At 36.6% G+C, this 21,692-nt stretch overlaps 1 protein-coding gene across 5 annotated transcripts in view; it reads left to right on the top strand.

Annotated features, from left to right (window-relative positions):
- Nucleotides 1-656: 656 nt before the first annotated feature.
- LOC106878755 (uncharacterized) overlaps nt 657-21,692 on the top strand; it is a 190,917-nt gene continuing 169,881 nt past the window's right edge. For 2 of the 5 annotated variants that reach the window (XM_052975707.2, XM_052975699.2), the window contains exon 1: nt 6,574-6,711. The gene's annotated coding sequence lies outside the window, so the exon portion shown is untranslated. Of the gene's footprint in view, nt 795-6,434; nt 6,712-21,692 lie in introns of those variants that run through there. The other 3 variants (XM_014928076.3, XM_014928075.3, XM_014928077.3) reach the window with 3 other exon arrangements.

Genomic DNA, 21,692 nt, shown 5'->3' with positions numbered 1-21,692 from the left:
GTGTATGAATGTGTGTGTGCACGTACGTGTTTGTTTTTGTCTGTGTTTTATATTCCATAACTTAGCGCTGCAACAAAATGGTATAACTAAAACAGATAAAAATAAAATGGTTCAAAATAATGCCAGTTCAAGTAGAAATTGACTAAAAATGGTGTAATCTATAAATATAGGCATCAATATCAGGGGGACAAACGCACCCCAAAATTTCACCGGAAATTTCGATGCCAGATACACACAAAACTTGGTCTTCAATATTTATAAAAAGAATACGTCTTTATCAAAACACATTTGAGAGTTAAAGGTATAAATGAAAACTTTTAAGTGTGGTTACAAAGAGCATGCTCTGATCCTATAGTATTTATGGACAGCAAGTTAGAGCATACCTAGATTAGAACTGAGTCCCTTGATCTGAGGGGTCCCAAGCAACTGCCCAGTGTACCCAAGACTTAAGACAGCATTGCAATGGGGAAGAGTAAGGATCGGAATCTGTCCAGTTTGGGGATGATGGTTGGGTGAGTTCTCGTTACGTATAAGTTACATATCAATGAGATGTATATCATATGCATCATAAGGAAGCGTATTGAATGTTAATTCCAATATTTCGGTTGCTGGAATACCGTACTATATTTTTTATGTCTATAGGATTGTCAGCTGATTAAACAATGAAGCTGATGACGACAAGTGAGAAGATGACAATTCCAGCGCAGTACTGCAACAGTCAAAGAGGGATCGACGTCGCCTCGCTGAACGAGTAACAACTAAATGGTATGAGATCGGATTAAGCAGAAATTAAGGTAATTATTATTTTTTTAATTTGATTGTTTAATTTCTTTTATTAGCTTGTTGGTGTATGAAGTGTTCTTTAGACTAAAAGGGAGGTAATATAATGGGTAGTCTTAGAGGATGGGCGCAGAAAGGAGAGACAGAAAAGAAAAACGGAAGTGACATCAAGGGGGCCAGAGGTAGAAATGACGTCAAAGAGAAAAAAATCACAGTTACTTGTATTTTTTGGTGGCCACCAGAATTGAAACTATTTGTTTTGAGTCGGAGTAAATTAAAAATAGATGACATTTTCGTTAATGATCACCTTATGACTCCTTGTGTAGAATAACAACGAACCGAGGTAAGGTTATACCAGTGTGTTATTCGCCAGTTGGTGGTTCTCCAATTCTTTCTTGATCGAAGTAGCAAGTCCGTTTTGAACTTCTTCAGTAGATACTGCACCATCTATAACTATTCTGTGAAGTTTTTCGTTGAGTAAACCTCTGAAAATTAACTTAACTTTCGGTATTTTTATGAATCAATTTTGAAGTAATTAAATCTATGCAATTGAATGGTAACGCTACACATTCAGACTCCCTAGCTCACATCTAGAAAAAGGCTACCCAACCGAGTAGCATAAAGTTACTCACAGACATACTCTTGTCTCATGGAGTACAAGTGTTTTATCTCTTCTCTCGGCCTAATCTACCCATAGATTGATGGCCTCTGCTGTTTGGAACTGGTTGACATTATGCCACTTCCATTCATCCATACCATAGTCACTCGGCTCTTCAACTCTTATCACCCTTATGGCGTCCAATCTCACAAGGCTCCACACTAGTCACTATATCCAGTTCTTTTCCAGAATATCAACCCTCTGGAATCGCTTCCTTGCTTATGTGCATCAGGCAGATGTTAACTTACAGACGTTCGAGAGGAATGTTAATGACATTGATTTCACTAGTTTAGGAGTTGTTTACAAAGGCCATGGTGACTTCCCTTTCTTTTAGACCTAACACGTAAATAATCTTTATTTAAAGCAACAAAATCTTTGCGAATGGTAAAGTTTGTTATTATCTCACATACAAATATAGTTAAGCGTGGTGTTTTCATCGTCTGTTGCTTAAGATGTAATTATCGACTAAAATGGAAATGATGGAGCTATTTGTTTCAATCATATTTGGATATCATTTGTCATGTCTTCTATCCGATCATAAACTGCTCCATTATAAAGTAATAATCAACCTTTTGCCAGAGATAAAATTCGTGCAGTGGCAACTAAAACACTTTAAAAACTCATTCGCCTTCTGTATCTGGTTTAATCTTCTATGCAATTAGTACACATACTTCATAAGTCGAAGAAGTATTTTCATTAACGTTTACTGAAAATATATTGCAGCTTGCGTAAAAATTCTTTTAAACATGCTAGCATGTCTAAACATTATTACCATTTCATTTGTTTGAATTCCTTATGCTTAGTCAGACGACAGTGGTGTTCAAGATTGTACTTTTTAGAACTGTGACCGAATTGTTACAAATAATGCATGCGTACACATACACACACACACACGCACACAAACACACACACTTTCCACTTCTAAAAAACAAAAATTATTTGTCCATTTTCATTGAACAAAAACTATTATGGGTATTCTTTTTGTTTTCCGTTAGCCATGCAGAAAGAGTTACTTGTATGCACTTTACAATATTGGTTTAAACTCTTTAATAAAAATCAGGAAATGAACCGCTAAATGCCAAATATTATTTGTCTGAAATAAAGTTGTGCTTATTATGTCTTCAATTCGTATGTATTCTTTGCCAGTTTTCATCCAGTACTATGCATACATCATATATTGTTCTTTTACATTATAATGGTTTTCGTTACCCACTTTCGACATGAATATTTCCAATTAAGGGCATTCAACGTCTTCTGCACTTTTTGGTTTCGAACATGCATGCATTCTTCACATTTACTATTATTATTATTATTACTATTATTGGCGAGCTGGCAGAATCGTTAGCAACGCCGGGCGAAAAGCTTAGCAGCATTTCATCTGTCTTTACGTTCTGAGTTCAAATTCCGCCGGGGTCGACTTTACCTTTCATCCTTTCGGGGTCGATAAATTAAGTACCAGTGAATCAGTGGGGTCGATGTAATCGACTAGACTCCCCCCCCCCCACTCCCGAAATTTCTGGCTTTATGCCTTTAGCAGAAAGAATTATTATTATTACTTTCTTTCGTTTGTCTCCCGACAAACCCACTGGCTGGAGAGTATTTGCAACAGTGATCAGCATTCAAAACCCTATCAGTTCAGTAATGAGAAAAGACCACAGTATATCAAGTTTCCACATTTGGAGGCGAAAGTCCTTATCAAGTGATGACATTTCGATCAGTCGTTGTTCTGATGCAGTTTCGCGCCAAATCATAGTTATAAACTGAGGTGTGCAGAAATACAGGCCAGACGATCCGTAGAGGTTTCCAATGTCGCTCCGACTTATGCACGAAGACATAACATTTTCTTCCTTTGTCAAGTATACATTCTCATACACTAGCTACTGATATACTGATATTCAGCACAATAGCTTCTTGTAAAGTAACGATTGCGACATCAGTCTGCAAATAAATACATTATTAAAATTTAAATATTAGGATTGGTTTTATTTGAGAGCAGCACACTGTCAAACTAAATAATCCAACTCCCAGCCTACCAACTATACACTCATCTCTTCTTTCAAGAGGCATGGCGGGAAGAACAGTGATGAGGTAATCATCTGCATCAGGTAAAACCACATCCTCTATATAGCAAACACTTGATCTCAAAGGTAGGCTTTCCTCTTCAAGTCCAGAAAATATTCACCTTTAAAAGACTTCTAACAAGAAGAAAAAAAAAAAGATAAGAAAAGAGTCATTCAACTGATTGTTATGGAGTCGTTCACCAGCATACATCAGATTTATCGCCGCGAGTCCTATATCATACCACTTAAATTAGTCACTTTGTGTTCATGCCAGGAATCGTTGTTTAGTTTCGTACCTTCATGTTTTATGTTCAAACCACACTGTGGTCCATAAAGCAGGTAACCAATCAAGAAGTGCTGGAGTGGATTTAATCAATTATCCCCACCTCTTGTTTTTTAAATGAACAATTTATGATGTGACTGTGTATTAATACTGACTTCAAATTTTGGTATAAGGCCAGCAATTTTGGGAAAGGAGTGAGTCGATCATAGTGGCCCCAATTCATTTTATTGGTCTCAAAAGGATGAAAGGCGAAATTGACTCCGGTAGAATTTGAACTCAAAATGCAAAGACGGACAAAATGTCGCTAAGCAAAATGTCGCTTAGCAAGATACAAACTTTCTCACGAATGGGAAAGAGCAGAGAGAGAGCAGAGAGAGAGAGAGAGAGAGAGAGAGGGGGGGGGGAGAGAGAGGGGAGAGAGAGAGAGAGAGAGAGAGAGAGAGAGAGAAGGGCCGTGGAAAGCATAAAACAAATCCCAAAGCTTTTTATAAACTCGCAAAGGAAACAGCTACAATACAATATCAAATAGGACTATCTATTATTCCTAGAGAATGACTCACTGACGGCGGATCCAGGAAGGGTAAGTGAGATACTCAGGGAACAATTTAAAAATGTCTTCACTTCCCCCCTTGGACGCATGCAGAAAAAAATCCAGCTGAATTCCTTGATATTGCAGCTCTAAAAAAGGAAGCACCAACCATCGATTACATCAACATTGAGGAAACATGTAACAGCGGCCTTAGATGAAATGAGCTCATGCTCTGCCACTCGTCCTGTTGGCGTTCCAGCTATTCTCCTAAAGCCATGTAAGCAGGCTTTAGTGAAACTACTTCAGATACTTTTCCAAAGATTCCTTGCAAGTGGTATACTTCCTAAAAAGCTGAAAGAAGGCATTATATGCCCTATCCACAAAGGTGGAAGCAGAGCAGAGGCCAAACACTCCAGGCCGGTCTCTCTGACTTCACATATCAGTAAAGTCATAGGGCGAATCATCAGAAAGAAGTTAATAATATTCTTAGAAGAAAATGACCTACCGAACAATACTCAGCATGGCTTCCGTCCAGGAAGTAGCTGCCTTACACAGCTCCTACAGTACTATAACTGGGTTTTGAAACAGCTGCTTGACCGTTCAGGTGTCAGTGTGATATACCTTGACTTCGCAAAGGCATTTGATAAGGTAGATCATGGCATGATAGGTTATAAGCTACGAGACCTTGGCATCGCTGGTAAACTGGGAGAGTGGCTGCATGACTTCCTTAAAAACAGAATTCAGGTAGTTGCAGCCAATGGTGCCTTTTCTGAGGAAACTCAAATCCTAAGTGGTGTCTCCCAGGGAACTATTCTGGGGCTATTACTGTTCATAATAACTCTCTTAGACATGCCCACAGTCACTTGGACAGCCACTGTCACTAGCTATGTCGATGATACAAAATTATCACAGGCAATAAAAAAACCAAGCTGATGTCATAAGTTTACAAGAGGACCTAAATTCAATATACAAGTGGGCCGAAAACAACAACATGCAGTGTAATGCTGGAAAATTTCAAGCACTGCACTATCAACTCACGAATACAGTACAATTTACATGTACAGGACCCGGAGGTACTACAATCACATAGTCACAGGCAGTGAAAGACTTGGGGATCAGTGTGTGCAATGACGCACCATTTCATATGCACGTTAGCAAGATGGCAGCAAAGTGCAGACAACTGACAGGATGGATACTGAGATCCTTCAAAACAAGAGACTAAGAAACTATGTTGACCCTGTGGAGTACCTTTGTTCTCAACCACCTGGACTACTGTTCCCAATTATGGTCACCACATAGTGCCAAACTAACAGCGGAGCTTGAAGCGGTCCAACGCCACTACAAAGAAAATATTGAAACAGTGCAGCGGATGAGCTACAAGGATAGGTTGAGAAAACTACAGCTTTACTTCCTGGAGCGAAGGTGAGAGATATGCAATAATATACATATGGAAAATCTTAGGAGGGCTAGTACCTAACTTTGGCACTGAGCGTTATACAAATGCCAGAACTGGCCGCCAATGTACTGTACCAAAGGTACCATCCACTCCATCTAAATTCAGGACCAGGTACTGCAATAGTCTAGGGTTCAAAGGCCCACAGCCTTTCAATGCCCTGCCACAAAAATTAAGAAATTTGCATAAGGTGGAAATAGATGTCTTCAAAAATGAACTAGACATCCTTCTCTCCACAATACCCGATGAACCAACATCCCGAGATAAGGTACAGACGAGGACAGCGGAATCAAACTCGCTTATTCACCAAATGTACTAACAGTTGGGACAAAGGCACATACAGGAGTGGTAAAGTGAAACACCCAGACTGAGAAAGTCAGAAAGACTATGGTGGTGCTCCAGCATGACCACAGCCGCGTGGCTGAAACGAATAAGAGAGAATATATATATATAGATAGATAGATAGCTACATGTATACAAGTGCGCACAAATAAGTATATGCATGTATGTGTGTGTGTGTATGTGTGCGCGTATGTATGTATGTATGTATGTATGTATATATGTATGTATGTATGCATGCATGTATGTGTGTATATGCATGTATATATGTGTGCAAGTATCCCGTGTCTTTGTTTATGTTTACACCGGTCCAAAAAAGCGGTGTAATTTACGTTATGTTCCTTCCTGATCAATAACTAAAGCTTCAGGAAACAATATCGATAAAATAATTACTCGACTGGAATATGTTACGAGGGTCGATATAATAAACTAAAACCTGAAAGGTATTCCCCCGCCAGAATGTCTGCTGTCCAATAAGTTAAACCAGGAAAATGATAAAAGAATTAAATACAAGCTGGCGAAAGATAATAACGGAAAGGAAGTAGTGTTAAGAGTTACTGCCCTTGAATTAGATGATTTACTTCCTGCGGAAACAGACGCTATTTTATGGTAAGTTTCTGTTATTTGTTTCACTCAGTTTCCCCTATTTAGATATAATTTGTAAAGTGTCCAATTTCTGAATGTCTTTATTATTGTCTTAACGTTGGTTTAGTGTATCTGATTGTTTGAGAAACAGACCTGTGCAAGTCTATATTTCCCATACTCGCCTTCGACTATGTTGATGATGATCGCACGACGAATTTACGCCAGAAAATAATATTTTTTTTCTCGGTCTTTTTTTAAATTTATTTTTCCTGATTATTGTATCTTTAGTATTTCTCATCTATTATCAACCTATGCAGATATTTTGACTTGTCTTGATTATCATCCGTAATTGCGATTATCATCCGTAATTGCGATTATCATCCGTAATTGCGATTATCATCCTTAAATGTAATGTACTGTTTTGACAACAATCGTCACTTAATTATGAGAATCATATAATCAGAAGCTTCATTAAAATGGTAATTCCAGAAAAAACCCCCCAGCAAAATAACCCCGAAATCTCACTCAACCGTAATAGATTAACAACAGTATATTTATCTATTAAAGTAAGAATTTCAGATTTTGTATAGTAAATATTGCAATATCGCTTATGATATTTGGTATATATTTGTAGTCGATTTAGGGTTTAAAAAAATAAAAAGAACAAGTTTGTAGTCACTTTTCTAGAAGCAATTACTATCATTATTAGTGTTTTGAAAGCATGATCGTCTTTAACACTCTGAAAACTAAGTTTTTTTGGATTATATATTCCTGATAAAGACTATATGAACGTGTGTGTTAGAAGTACATTATATAGTTTTGTGTTTATCCTGTCTATGTGTACAATTTACAGGTTAGAATTTAATTTCATAAATTTCTCTTCTAGAATATACGAATAATAAACTCAGTTTGACACCTGTCATTATTGTTTCTTTATGGAATTTTTGATAATTACAGTAAAACAGTTCCGAAGACTTCGAATCGCCAATACACCTGTTTGATATGTCAGTCTTCACGCACATATTTGTATTTACGTGCACCTTAACTTGGATCTAGTCTCGTCTAAGTGGCTCTTCGACAGTAAACGATACATGAGCTGTGCTACTGTAGAGAAGCTTACAAAACAAAATTATGAAAATGAAAAGTTTATGTTTAACCTTTGATCTGATCTTAATGAAAAATAATTATCGTCAAAGGCATTCCAACTTCCACCTTAACGTTTTAAAAAAAAGATTCTTGTTTTTTTTTTCAGTCCTAATATGGCTAGGACTGCAAGTCTTTTTGCTTCTTTAAGATGGCAAGATGTGATTTAAGAAAATTCGCCTGTTATTTCTAGCAGATCGAGTGACCACTTGGAGGTTTGGCATGAAAGATTTAATTATTATTATAGACAGATTCTGAACTCGCGCTTGTGTTTCTCTTTCATTGATGTAACACATACAGACATACAGAAGTACACTCATGCACACACGTACGCGATCAATTCATTTTAAACTGTTGCTTCGATATTAAGGCATGTTTTTAATCGATTTATTTTGGGAAGTGCTTAGTTTTTATCCAAGAGAGATGCATCCTAGTTGTTATAGTTTTGATGTATCTACAATTTGTTTGTGCCTTTAAACTCGAATAGCTACATGATTAATCTATTTGTTGTTTAGTGTGAGATCAGACCTGGTCAAAAAGTCCAATGGTCAAAAGATGTTCCGGCAACGACCGTTCCGTCTTATTTTTATACACAAGGATAATTCAGCCTTAGATATACTTACTATATACTTACTATATATCCATAATTTTTTTTCTTATAAATTGCAAGGTGTGTTTCAAGTGAGATTTAGTTGCTATTTCTCGCAAATTGAGTGTCAGTGGTAATGCGCTGTCGTTGCAGTTGTCAGGGTTGTTATTGTTTTTCAGTTTACTTTTAATATTTTACAAAAGCAGCTATTTGACAGGTTTTTCTGAATTCTATGATGATCTTATCTCACTGCTGTATTTCTTCCTCATTTATTTTCAACGTCACAACATGCAACCGTAATTATTATTGATTTTTTTTTTCTTATTTTATTTGATACCATTTCAGCTTGCTGCTACATTTTCTTCAGTGCTTCTTATTTGACTGTTAACTACAAGATTTCCAAATTTACTCACCCCCATTCCCCCTCTCTCTCTCTTTCTCTCTCTCTCGTTTTAATATTAAGCGCTCATGGAAAGGTAGAGAAGACGGGGTATAGCTGAGACAGTCGAGCGTCGAACACAATTACATTTCGGTATCTAATCCACGACCTTTAGTGTTCAAATCCCGCCAGTGACCAACTTACGTTGCGTTTCATTTATTCAGAGTCTACCAAATAAGGGTCAGCACTATACTGCTTTCGGATTAAACATCTTTACCTTCCTACATTATGTACGGTGCCAATGTTAGAAATCAATATCAAACAAACCATCATGGGAGCTTTTACGTGGTTCCAAAACCTACCAGAAATAACAGTGAAATCTGTCACGAATCACACCCTACAACCTGAAATTAGAGAATGAAGGATGCATTACAACAGGAATGATTTTGATCATAGATCTATCCAATGATGACTGATATGGAAACTAAACTGATATGAAGACAATAACAAAAACAATATTAAGGCTTAATGGAAAGCACTATAGAGACATTGGTAAATTTCTCATAATGATGAGTAGTTGTTACAAAAATATAATCTGGTTTCTGACTCATTAACTAAAGTGGATTGCTATATGGCCTTCGTTGGTCAAAACTGAACAAAGTTTCAATTCTTGGTTGAGGTAATTTCGAATCACTTGTCCTGGGAACATCATAACCTAAGATTTCCAGATTTGTTACAGTATACCAGTGTTTAGCCGAAAAGAATTCATTAGCAAGTTTCATTTGATTGAGAGTGGTAGAGATGACTGAGTGACTGGAGGGACGAAATAAATGTATAAGGAAATTGTGGTTAACATATTTAATATAGTGAGAGAGCCAAGAAATTTTTTATTAATTAAAATTACACATATAGTGTGAAGGAAAAAAAATCCCATTAGTTTAAAGATTAATTTTTTTTTTTAATAAAGCAAGGGAGATAACTCCAAAATTTAAGTTAATTAAAAATATTGACTGAGTTCTTGTTTCATTACTACTTGTGCCACCAGAGGTGACTTTGTTATTCATCTCTTTATATAATAGTAGTAGTAACAAACCAACAAAGCGTGACTGCTTGATCTGCTTGAAATATCTGATAAACCTTCCTCAGATCTCACTCTACCATCTTAAGGACAGGATATGTTTGATACTCTAATCCTACACACCCCTAAAAGACAGGATAACCATGGCTAGAATACTTTGATTCTAGGTCTGTTTGATTATGGTAACCTATGCTTAATGATGTACGTAATATACTCGAATCTGTTCAGCTAATTAAACTCTACAAACTTATGTTGTGTTTTAAGTAAAAAAAAAAAAAAAAAAAAAAAAAAAATGCCAACAAGAAAGCCTATATATTTGATGTCTAAGGAAATGGAAATAGATGAGACGATAGAACAACAAATACTAACTCTAGGATTCAGTTTAGTGTCAAATGTAATTATTCATTTATTCATACTATTTTGAGGAGCCTGGTGTCGCCTCCTGGTTCACCAGTCCTCACTCAAATCGTCCAACCCATGCCAGCATGGAAAGCGGACGTTAAACGACAACGACAATGCATTACATAGTATTGAGATTTCGATGGTTTGGGGATTTATTTTTAGAATGACATTGTAGGTTAGGTGTGAGAGGCTGGATCTAGCCAGTTTGAACACCCCTTCAATCCCACCAAATTGAAAGCATAACTTTTGGGTGAAGTCCTGCTCTGGAGATTGTTTGTTGTGCTTTGCCGTGCTTCTCCCATGATTGTTTGCACTTCACATCATCATAGATGATCCACTATTCACCCCTTGTCACCATTCACATTTCTGCAACAAATCACAGATGGAAATCTGTTGTTTGAGGTTAGCCTCATTCAATTGATGTGAGACCCAAACATCAAACCTACTTATGCAGTCAAGCTGATGCTGATGGTTTTCAACACTTGATTTGAATATTTGGAAAACGTCTGGATCATCCTGGTTCTATAATGGGAGTTTGTGTTTACTATGTCCTTTATTTTGTTACTGTTAAATCTTACTGGGCTGGCCAGAAAGAGGTGCATTTTGAACCAAAAGATTCCCTGATTAAAATCTTGAAAACCACTTTTGGCACACACATTCTGTAACATCATCCTTTCCACACACAGCATACACACTTTTCTCATACTTTTTTGCTTTTTCACATTAAAAAACAAAACAAGAAAGAAAACATGAATTGATGATAATGTTTGCTTTGGTTCTCCATTTTCAGAGTGATCCCAAGCACATTGAATACAGCCTTGTCTTGTCACAAGTTTGTGTCTCCAATTACATTGAAGTGTCAAGTATGTACATGCACAAGTGACTACACATTACATCACCCTCTATTTATCAGAGTGCTTGAAATTTAGTGTTGGAAAAACCTGAAAAGAATTTTCGGCCCATGCAATAGTAGAGTTATTCCAACCAACTTTAGCCTTACCCTATGAAAATTGGCCTTGAGCCAATGAGATAACTTTTATATTACAGCCCCGCAAAATGACACTCAATCATCTTAACAAAAATAGATCAGTTCATAGGATAATGTAATCCTTGATATACTATGCTTGAAAATGAGATGAAATTGTCATCACTAGGTCACATGTGATGACAGGTCTTCATGTTCGGAGCTGATCTGGAGTTGAACACTAACAAAACCACTCTTGTACTTAGTAAAATATATTCATTATTATGTAAGAAGATAGAATTTTAAATATCTTACTTCAATTTTTCTCTCCCTATTTACAGCTAAGTTTTAATTACACCAGCTTGGTATATATATGTATATATATGTGTGTGTGTGTGTCCAGTGTATATCATAAATAGAAACAAGACGTAAAACAACAATACAAAATCAGTAGTTTCCACTGTGATGAATGCGATAGAAGAGAGGAACATGATTTACTCTGGATATAAATTTCATTTCTTCATCATCATCATTTAACGTCCGTTTTCCATGCTAGCATAGGTTGTACGATTTGACTGGAGACTGGCGAACCAGATGGCTACACCAGACTCCAATCTGATCTGGCAGAGTTTCTACAGCTGGATGCCCTTCCTAATGCCAACCACTCCGAGAGTGTAGTGGGTGCTTTTTTTGTGCCACCAGCATAAGGGCCAGTCCGGCGGTACTGGCAACGGCCACGCTCAAAATGGTGTTTTTTACATGCCACCTGTACAGGAGTCAGTCCTGTAATCAGAATATTTTAAGATCAAGCTGTTTGTTCAACTATGGGAGAGTAAATATTGAACTGCAACATTTTTGCTTTTGCTTGTGTTTGTGCCGTTGTTAAAGTGATTTCATAGCTATGTGGTTATATATAATTCACACTAAGATAAGATGTGCTTTGTATATTGTTGTTGATGTTGCAATAAGTTTCTACAAAAAAAAAAAAAGAAAAAGAAACCCCTCAAATTTTAATGGTGCAATTCATCTTAGTTGTGTCTTGTCTTTGCTAAGGACATGTTGAGATTTAGAAATAAGTGAAATCAGTGAATGTATTTCACTAGAATTATTATATCTTTACAAGAGCTTGACAGGCATTTTCGACTAGCAGGTCATGCTACTCCAGACTGATGATGAGCAAAGACTCAGAAACATGTCTCGAGATGCAAGCTTAGCTGGGTGGAGGTACTTGTCTCCCCCTTGTAAACATAAGGACACAGGAAATGTGTCAAGGTTGGCAGGAAGCGGTGCAGCTTCCTAGGTCTAACCAACAGTAGTATTATTCCCTTCAGGGGACTGTCACATTAAGTTGACAGCATGCAACTACTTCATCTTGAGATTTGTCAATCATATTTGAACAGACTGTCTGACAAAATGTGTGCAGCATTCTGTGACTGTCTCACTGATCCTCACACTGCCAAACACTGCATGTATTTTCTAAAGTATTTCTTATTTTGGGTTAAAGATGATTTATGTGTTGTTCAAACATGTAGCAACTCTGATGGTGTCATAGATGTGCTTGAGCAGAAAAGACAGAAGACTGTTTAACAACAATAGCTTACCAAGTAGCAATTGAATTCACTATGAAAAGAAGTTGGTCACTACGCAAATTGTTGAATGTTTTGTTTGCTATAAACTGTCTGCAAGCACAAAACTGTTACCTTTGTGTAACACCAGTTGGTAAAAAGGAGAAAAAGAAAGATACAGTATAGATAGCAAACTTTATTAGATATTTGTATATTCTGTAAAGGATATAGAAAAGCTGCAAATTACTTTCTATTAAGTAGATACCATTATTAATAGACAATATTACATTACAACTAAATGTTCTTAATGACAAAATGACAATAAGTTCAATGGTTGATATTTTAGCTAATTTTGTCTTGTGAACCTATTATACTTAAGTGAAGGTTTTATTTCTGTAGTAAAACTTGTGTGAGTATGAAAAAAGAAAACTAGATTTAGTTAATTCTATTATTCTGTTATTACTGTTTATGTAACATAGGCAGTAGACTAGAAATTTGCAAGGAGGGGAGGTTAGTGATTTTAAATAAGTCCTCAGTACCTAACTGGTACTTCATTTATCAACTGTGGAGAAATGAAAAGCAAAGTGGATCTTAAGAAAATTGATATTGTTTCTTTATATTTTAACATAAAGAATTTTTTTTTTTGTTGTTGAGCCATTTCCAGTATGTGGGTATTTTTATTTTTATTAATTTCCAAAAATTAACTTTGGTCAGAAATTCACTTAGAAGTATAAGGATTCATAGTACATACCATAAAATAGAGGATGACTAACTAGCAGTTTATAACCAAAATATTTCCTATAAAAGTCCTTTCTTTTCTTTGCAAAAAACAAATATTATGACATCTTTAAAATTTTGTTGCACTCAATATTAAAAAAAAATTCAATATCTTTAATATAGATATGGCAACATGTTTAGCAGTTTTAGTTTGTATTATACACGCACATGCACACACACACGCACACACACATTTATTTATTGAAGTGTTTAAATTGGAAAGATGGATGCAACTAATATTTTACTGTGTCAGCATATTTTATGCTTTTGTTCAAGGTTAAGATTTCTTTGTTGTGCAGAATTGCTTATACTATGCGATCACAGCAGCTGGATTTTACTAACAAAATGGGAAAGCAATAGATCAATGGATATAATTATTTTATTGATGCACTTCAAAGTAAAACATTGGATGTGTTGCCTATAGGTGAACACACATTTCTATTTGTTCAATTAATAAACTGCATCGGTTGCAGCTTATTTTAACTACTTTAAATTATCCCTTAGTTGATATATTTTTTTAAAGCAGATGATAGCTTTTGTTACCATTGGGATTTAATTAACATTAGAAAAAGGATGCAAAGGGATAATTGCCAGAGTAAGAACTGAGTGGAAAAAAAAATCAGGAAGCTTTTCCTCTGTTGCCAACAGAGGAAATCCCTCTTTGGATGAAGAGGGCAGATTGTGTGATGCCTTTGGTATGAAGTGTAATGTTATATAGTACCAAAATATTGTGTTGAATGTTTTGGATGTGTGAAAGTTGAGAAGAAAAGAAGCAAACCTGGTCCACTGGAGGGGTAATGTTGGTGCACATGAATGACTGAGCACAAATGAACTGAGAAAATAAAATGGGTACAAGAAGAACCAGAAGCAGTGTACCAGAGAGAAGGCAGCTGGTATGGAGGATGATAGTGGAGTGAAGAATGGTAAACGATCCAAATGGAAGGAATTTGTTTGAGAAAGGATCAACAAAGACATAGAGTGAAGCGGTGAAAGATGATTTCAAGAAACTGATAAAGAACTGCAACAGTTGGGAAGATGTTGTGTTGGAGAAGACCTGTCTAAGCCAGATTGCATGGGAAAACATGCAAAATGATATTGAATGATATTTTTATTCTTATCAGCTCATGTTCTCATTTACAGAACATATAATGAAAATGAAGATCATTTTCGTTACCATTTCTAGCAAGAACGAGTAGCCCATGTGTTCCAATAAATTTCAAAATAACCCAGGTTTTGATACCCATTAGTGATACATTTCTAATTTTTCTAAACTGATATATTTAGCTGATATCTGGGATTAGACAACTTGCTTAAAAGTAATAAGCCAGCATGAGTTTTAGTTCAGAAAAATAATGTTATTTTGCCTGATAGAAAACTGACTGATGGCTGTGGCATTAAGAAGTTTCCTGCATAACTGTGTGGTGGTTCTGGCTTCGATCTCACTACACAATATTTAAGACGAGTACTTTCTGTTAACACTTTATGAATGAAATTTGTTAGATAAAAACAAACTGTGTGGAACCTGTTATGTTATCATCATCATAGTTTTAACATTCTCTTTTCCATGTTTGCATGGATACGACAGAATTCAGTGAAGCAGATTTCCTATGGCCAGATGCCCTTCCTGTTGCCAACACTCATCTGTTTCCAAGTAAAGTAATATTTCCCCATGAATGGATACGTTTTCAAGGAAGACTGCAAACAAGGTACACTGCTTGTATGATACTCATTTATACCTGTAACATACATACACATGCAAAGCACCTGTGCCAGTGCCATGTGTAAAACATCTGATTCCACATAAAGAGTATCCATCCTGGTGCTACTTAGAAAGTACCTGTGCTGGCACCACATAAAGAGCACCCATGCTGCTACTATACAACAAGCACCTGTGCTGGCACCACATATGAAAAGGGGCCATGCTAACACCTTGAAATAAAGCACCATGTGATAAGCACTCATTTCAGTGTTACATAAGAAAGAAACAGTTCTAGCACCATGAGATAAAGCACCCATGCAAGCGCCACGCAGAAGGCTCCTATACTAGTGTTACATAAAAGGCACCAGTACTAGCACCTCGTAGCACCACATAAAAAGCACCCAGTATACTCTGGTTGGAGTTAGGAAGGGTATCCAGCCATAGAAACCATGCCAAAGACAATTGGAGCCTGGTGCAGCCTTCTGGCTTGCTAGCTCCTGTCAAACCATCCAACCCATTTTGGATATTAGCCAATATGTTCTTCCTTTATTTTTAAGATGATTGTTATGTTTTGAGGGACTTTTGGTTGCTATTTCTAATTTCTAGCAAGTTGAGTAACCACATGCATCTTCCTCTCAGGTGCTTGACCTGAGGAGATTAGTGTGTGAATATGACAGAAGGCAACAGCAAAGGTTTTATGTCAGTTTTTTTTCCCCTGTCCAAAGCTGGGGTTAGCCATGTGGGCCCAATGTCCCTCATTACCATCGTGGTTCCTTTCTTTATTGCTGGATACCCTTTCTAACTCCAACCAATTTAGTCATCTCCTACCTTTTCTAAGACCAGGGTTTACATGAGATGTGAATGCAGTAGAAGGAAAATTTTTTTTGAAATGGAATCTCTGTCCTGTTGTCAGAAGAACTAAGTCTTTGATTATTGTTAGTTTTGACATTCCAAGGAATGTAAAGAAAATATCTCCAAATTCATTGCATGCCTAATGCTTTTACCTATTCTCCAGAGTGATTTTAGTGATATCTAATCTGTTGCAAGCAAATGAGCCGAGTTTTTAGTCTGAGGATAACTTTCTCTCTTACTCCCACTAAACTTGGAGGCTCTGAAAAGGATCATAGGTGCCACTTTTCCTCCTCCTCTGACTAAGTCATAAAGAAAAAGCAACAATGAAAGACATAAGCTGTCTGAATCATCATCACTAGGGAGGCAAGCTGCCAGAATCGTTAGCACACTGGGCAGAATGCTTAATAATATTTCATCCGTCTTCATGTTCTTAGTTCAAATTCCACCAGGGTCGGCTTTACTTTTCATCCTTTTGCAGTTTGTAAAATAAGTACCAGTTGAACACTAGGGTTGATGTAATCAAATTAATCGTGCCCCTGAAATTGCTGGCCTTGTGCCAAAATTCGAAACCAATATATCACCATCACCATCATTTAACATCCATGCTGGCACTGGCTGGATGGCTTGACAAGATCTGATGGGTCTGCATTGTACTGCTGTGTCTGCTTTGGCATAGTTCTACAGCTTGATGCCCTTCCTAATTCCAGCCACTTTACAGCATGTATGTACTACAGGCTTTTATTTCTGTGTGCCACCAGTACTAGTAAGATCATGATGCCACTTGCAAGAATTCCTGGAGGGTAGCTTTTCACCAGGAGATGACTGATAAAAGTAAATATATAAAAAAAAAGGGAGCGGGGCATAACAGAACACATTTTAGAAGCAAGGGTTGGAATGATCAGATGGAGCTAAAAAGAAAGAAAAATTGTGATGAGGAGGTGTCTGGGTAACCCTCTTTGTGGATTTTCCTCTTTCTGTTGTGTCTCAATAAGAGCAAGTGTGCTGTTATTGTGCTGTATATTCTCCTTGTGAGTGTTTATTGAGCGAAAACACCTAAAGCTCCACGAGGCTCTGGCAGGGGATGGTGGCGAACCCTGCTGTACTATTTCACCACAACTTTCTCTCACTCTTACTTCCTGTTTCTGTTGTGCCTGTATTTCAAAGGGCCAGCTTTGTCATTCTGTGTTACGCTGAATATCCCCGAGAACTACGGTAAGGGTACACGTGTGTGTGGAGTGCTCAGCCACTTGCATGTTAATCTCACGAACAGGTTGTTCCGTTGATTGGATCAACTGGAACCCTCGACGTCGTAAGCGACGGAGTGCCAACAACAACAACAATTCTCCTCCTTAATGATGTCTTGACTTTGTTTCACTCATCGTTTTGCAATTCAGAATATTCACACTTCCTATCCTCACACCATAAAAATTTTATGTGATAGCTTGACAGCAATTTCACATAGTTAGACACTTCCACCTTTAATTGATTTGCTATTATTTTCCCAGTCAATCTAAAAGTCTAGTAATCATAATTATTCTATATTAAATTTCTGAGCGAGATATAAACAGTAGCAATACGGAATTGTAACATATAATTGCCAACCAAGTGTGGCGTCCTATACAGGACAGTGCTACTGACGTTTATAGCCCCAGGAAGACATCTCTTCCAGCTGGTTAACGACACACATTCTGTGTCTGATTAGTATTTGCTAGAAGAGGTCATCGCTTCCATCTCTTGCCTTACATGATACACATGAAAATCTTAAGTTTGTGTGCTAGAGAGTCATAAAGCTAGAGATGGAAGCAATGACATCCTCTCGCAAATACTAATCAGACACAGAATGTGTGTCGTTAGCCAGCTGGAAGAGATGTCTTCCTGGGGCTATAAACGTCAGTAGCACTGTCCTGTATAGGACGCCACACTTGGTTGGCAATTATATGTTACGAATCATAATTTTTATTATCACTATTACTGTTATGAAACTAGTGTGTAGTAGTCTTGGTTTCCTGAGATACGATACATGTTACGAAGGCTAAACTTTGTGGTGGGCTATTGTTAACACCAACGTAGACTCATATGACACATGTACATCATCATCATCATCATCATCATCATCATCATCATTTAACATCTGTTTTCATGCTATGTATGGGTTGGATGCTTCGACAGGATCTGACAAGCCAGAGGGCTGCACCGGGTTCTAGTCGTCTGTTTTGGAATGGTTTCTATGGCTGGATGCCCTTTCTAACGCCAACCACTTTACAGAGTGTACCAGGTGCTTATTATGTGACACCAGCACGGGCACCTTTTATGTGGCACTGGCACAAGTGCCTTCAGTACATGGTGCCAGCACGGATGCTTTTATTATGTGGAACCTGCATGGATGTTTTATATGGAACGCCTACACGGATGCTTTTTATGTGATATTGGTATGTTCAGAGTGATACTGCACGAGGTGAAAGAGATGTGTCAACAATATGGTATACATTATGAATATATGTCCATATGGATATACATTGTGGCTGTATGTCAATGTCTTTGGGTGGCAGAGCTAAATGCAAGGAGACATGGGATCCCTGTAGAACATTTTTCACCAGGAGGCTGCTCAAGATGGTAGTAGTTTTCCTGAAAACACATCAGGAAAGCCTTATAGGAAATTATGGTGGATGGAGTAGGGTAGATGGGCGCATCTAGGGAAAAGAAACATATGCCCTTTTTAAAAGTAATTACTAGGGGCCATGCTGTGTGGACTATATGAAAATTTACTTAACCTGACCAAAGCAGTCTATAGGGCTGTGTGTAAATGAGAAAATGAGAGCAATTCTTAACACCTGAATCAGTAATGAAGATATTAAGGAAGAAATCTAATAACTAAGTGTTCCTAAGGAGATAAGTATGTAAGTAGGTAGTGAGGTAAAGGGAGAGAGAGAGAGAGAGAGAGAGAGAGAGAGAGAGAGAGAGATAATTCTTTTGATTAGAGATCCGCAGAATTTTAGCATGAATTCTTAGCCATGACTAAACAAGCAACAAGACAATAGAGATGTAATGAGTGATCATATTCATAATTAATAACATTAATTAATTACATAGTATGAGTGGTTGTTCATTGTAGCTTGTGAAGAGAGATAATAACAAAAAACAAGATAAATAAATAATAAATACATAAAACAAAAAAAAAATCTCAGTCATTTAGCTTGAGAGCATTATCTTGTGTATGGTCAACAAAACAAACAAAAATAACCAAGAATAAAGAAGAAAGTAGTATGATGAAGTGCATGTCCTTTTCAAGCTTTCTGTTAGTTGAAATAATTATAGGGCCCATGCTCTTAGTGGGTATAACACAATTATTCATATCCAAGTTATTTGTTTTATTTGAGAAACAAATCATAAGTAGGTCTATAGAAAAATTCTATACTGATTGGGACTGTTTAAATAATAAAGGAATTATTCAAGATGGTTACTCTATGAAATCTCATGTTAGAGGAAAGAGTCTGAGGAAATGTGAGATAAAGTTCATTTCTAAAGAAATATATGGCCCAAGGATCTTAATGTTATAAATTAGTTAGCTAGGATCATTTCCCTTGGACTATGTATGATAATGACATGAAGAAACAATATGATCAAATTTAGTCAGAAAAGAAATGGAAGAGAATAATCAAATGATTGTTTGATGTTCTTAAGTTATTAGAGTGGAAGTAGTGGTAGTATCTGAATGAAAAGTATTCCGGATCAAGGTTGTAAGAATAATGCTTCATAGAAGGTAAGAAGTTGGTAACAGAGACATTTGAAAAGTCTAAAGGAAGGGAGGAAATAAAATCCAAGACAGGAAGAGAAAACAAAAAGAAGAAATGAGAAAGGGTAGGGTTGATGTTTAGAAGAATATAGTGGGAAAGAGGAAGTGAAAAACAGAAAGAGCAGAATGTATGAAAGGTGTCCTTCACAGTAAGGTGGTTCACAATAGTAGTGTGCAAGCCAGAGGCTGGGCTTCTCGGTTGGTTAATATGTACTTGTCCATGTGAGGGCATCTTGTAATGACTTCATTTTTGATGTTGAAGCAAAAATAAGGATCTTTGAGGTTTTGTAAAATGTCTGAACTTCTTGGTTCAATTTATATATATCTTTGACCTCTTGATCACTCTCCATTTGATGTCTTATTTGATTCTCTTCTCTTTTAAAAACCATATACAATCTGCTAATTTGTCCTCTTGTACTTGGGTACTAAGAACTCAATATTGAATGTAAGAAAAAATGTAGATGTTTAATAAAGCTAAAAAAAATTCAGGATTACAATCTAGTATAGTTTCATTTGTCAAACATTTGGAATTGAAATGAAGAATATCTGAGAAAATATCATGAACATAATAAAAATGGGGAGCTGGGAAAGCATTGCAGAAAGAAGGAGGAGACAAATGCAGTGAAGAAAAGTAAAAGTGGGGAGGAATTGAGTTGCCTGAGGTGTAGCTAATGAGTTGAGTTGAAAAAAACCACTTGTGAGGAACATGATTTACATCTTATTTTCAAAGAACTAAGCTTAGATATTACCATTTAATCTAGCCATAAGACAAGTCAGTTTTCTTAATGTCACTAATCTAAACAACTCCCAAGTAGTTTTTTTGGTATGTTTGTTCCCAAACAACACTTCTTTTAGTGCTGTTGACACCGCTGGATTGAATGGTACTGCCCAGGTGTCGAAACCATAATGATATCTGTGGGGCAGCTGATGATGGAGTTATGTTGGATTGTTGCTATGGCTGTTTTTGTATATGTAGAATAGTGTTATAACACACCCTTTTGATATAAAGCATTCCAATCAGGACCATGCTGTTTTTCTTTTCAGACAGTGTAATTTGATAGAGATTTGGCTGCTATGTTTAGCAGATGAAGTGACCTTATAAGGGTTATTGCTATTCCAAAAGTATCTGCATGAATTGAAAGCAAAATAATTCATTCTGGAATAGGAATTCAGTTGGTACTGCCTCATAGCTTTCATTGTGTTTAATTTAGTATTGGTCAGCTAACATATGGAAATATCTGTAATTAGTGAGTGCTTGATTGATCTTAGTTGTTTCCTGAGATGGAACTTGACAATGCGGAGACAATTTACTGGCACTTTCAGGTAGGGATTTCGAAACAAAAATTCCGTACTTAAATGGACTTTGATTATGACCATGCCAATGCAGTAATTATTTACAATTGAATTACTGCTGCCAGCAAAAGCAGAAATATCTGAAATATACTACATGTAATGAGAATTCATAGCTTAGAGCATATATAAATAAGAGAACATGTTTATATATATATATATATATATATATATATATATATATATATATATATATATATATATATATATATACACACACACACACACACATACATACATAAAATAATAAAGATACATATACATATAGATACATATATACACACACACACACACACACACACACACACACACACACACATATACACACAGACGCAGACGTATGAGTGGACAAACAAAAGAAAGAGAAACTTAGCACATTTAGTAGGAGTCAGTTATATTATTATTTAATACAGT

Source organism: Octopus bimaculoides, chromosome 2 (genome assembly GCF_046866305.1).
Source record: "Octopus bimaculoides isolate indiv1 chromosome 2, ASM4686630v1, whole genome shotgun sequence".
NCBI lineage: Eukaryota > Metazoa > Mollusca > Cephalopoda > Octopoda > Octopodidae > Octopus > Octopus bimaculoides.
The sequence above is the reverse complement of the archived record's forward strand: the minus strand, read 5'-3'. Positions and strand labels throughout refer to the sequence as shown.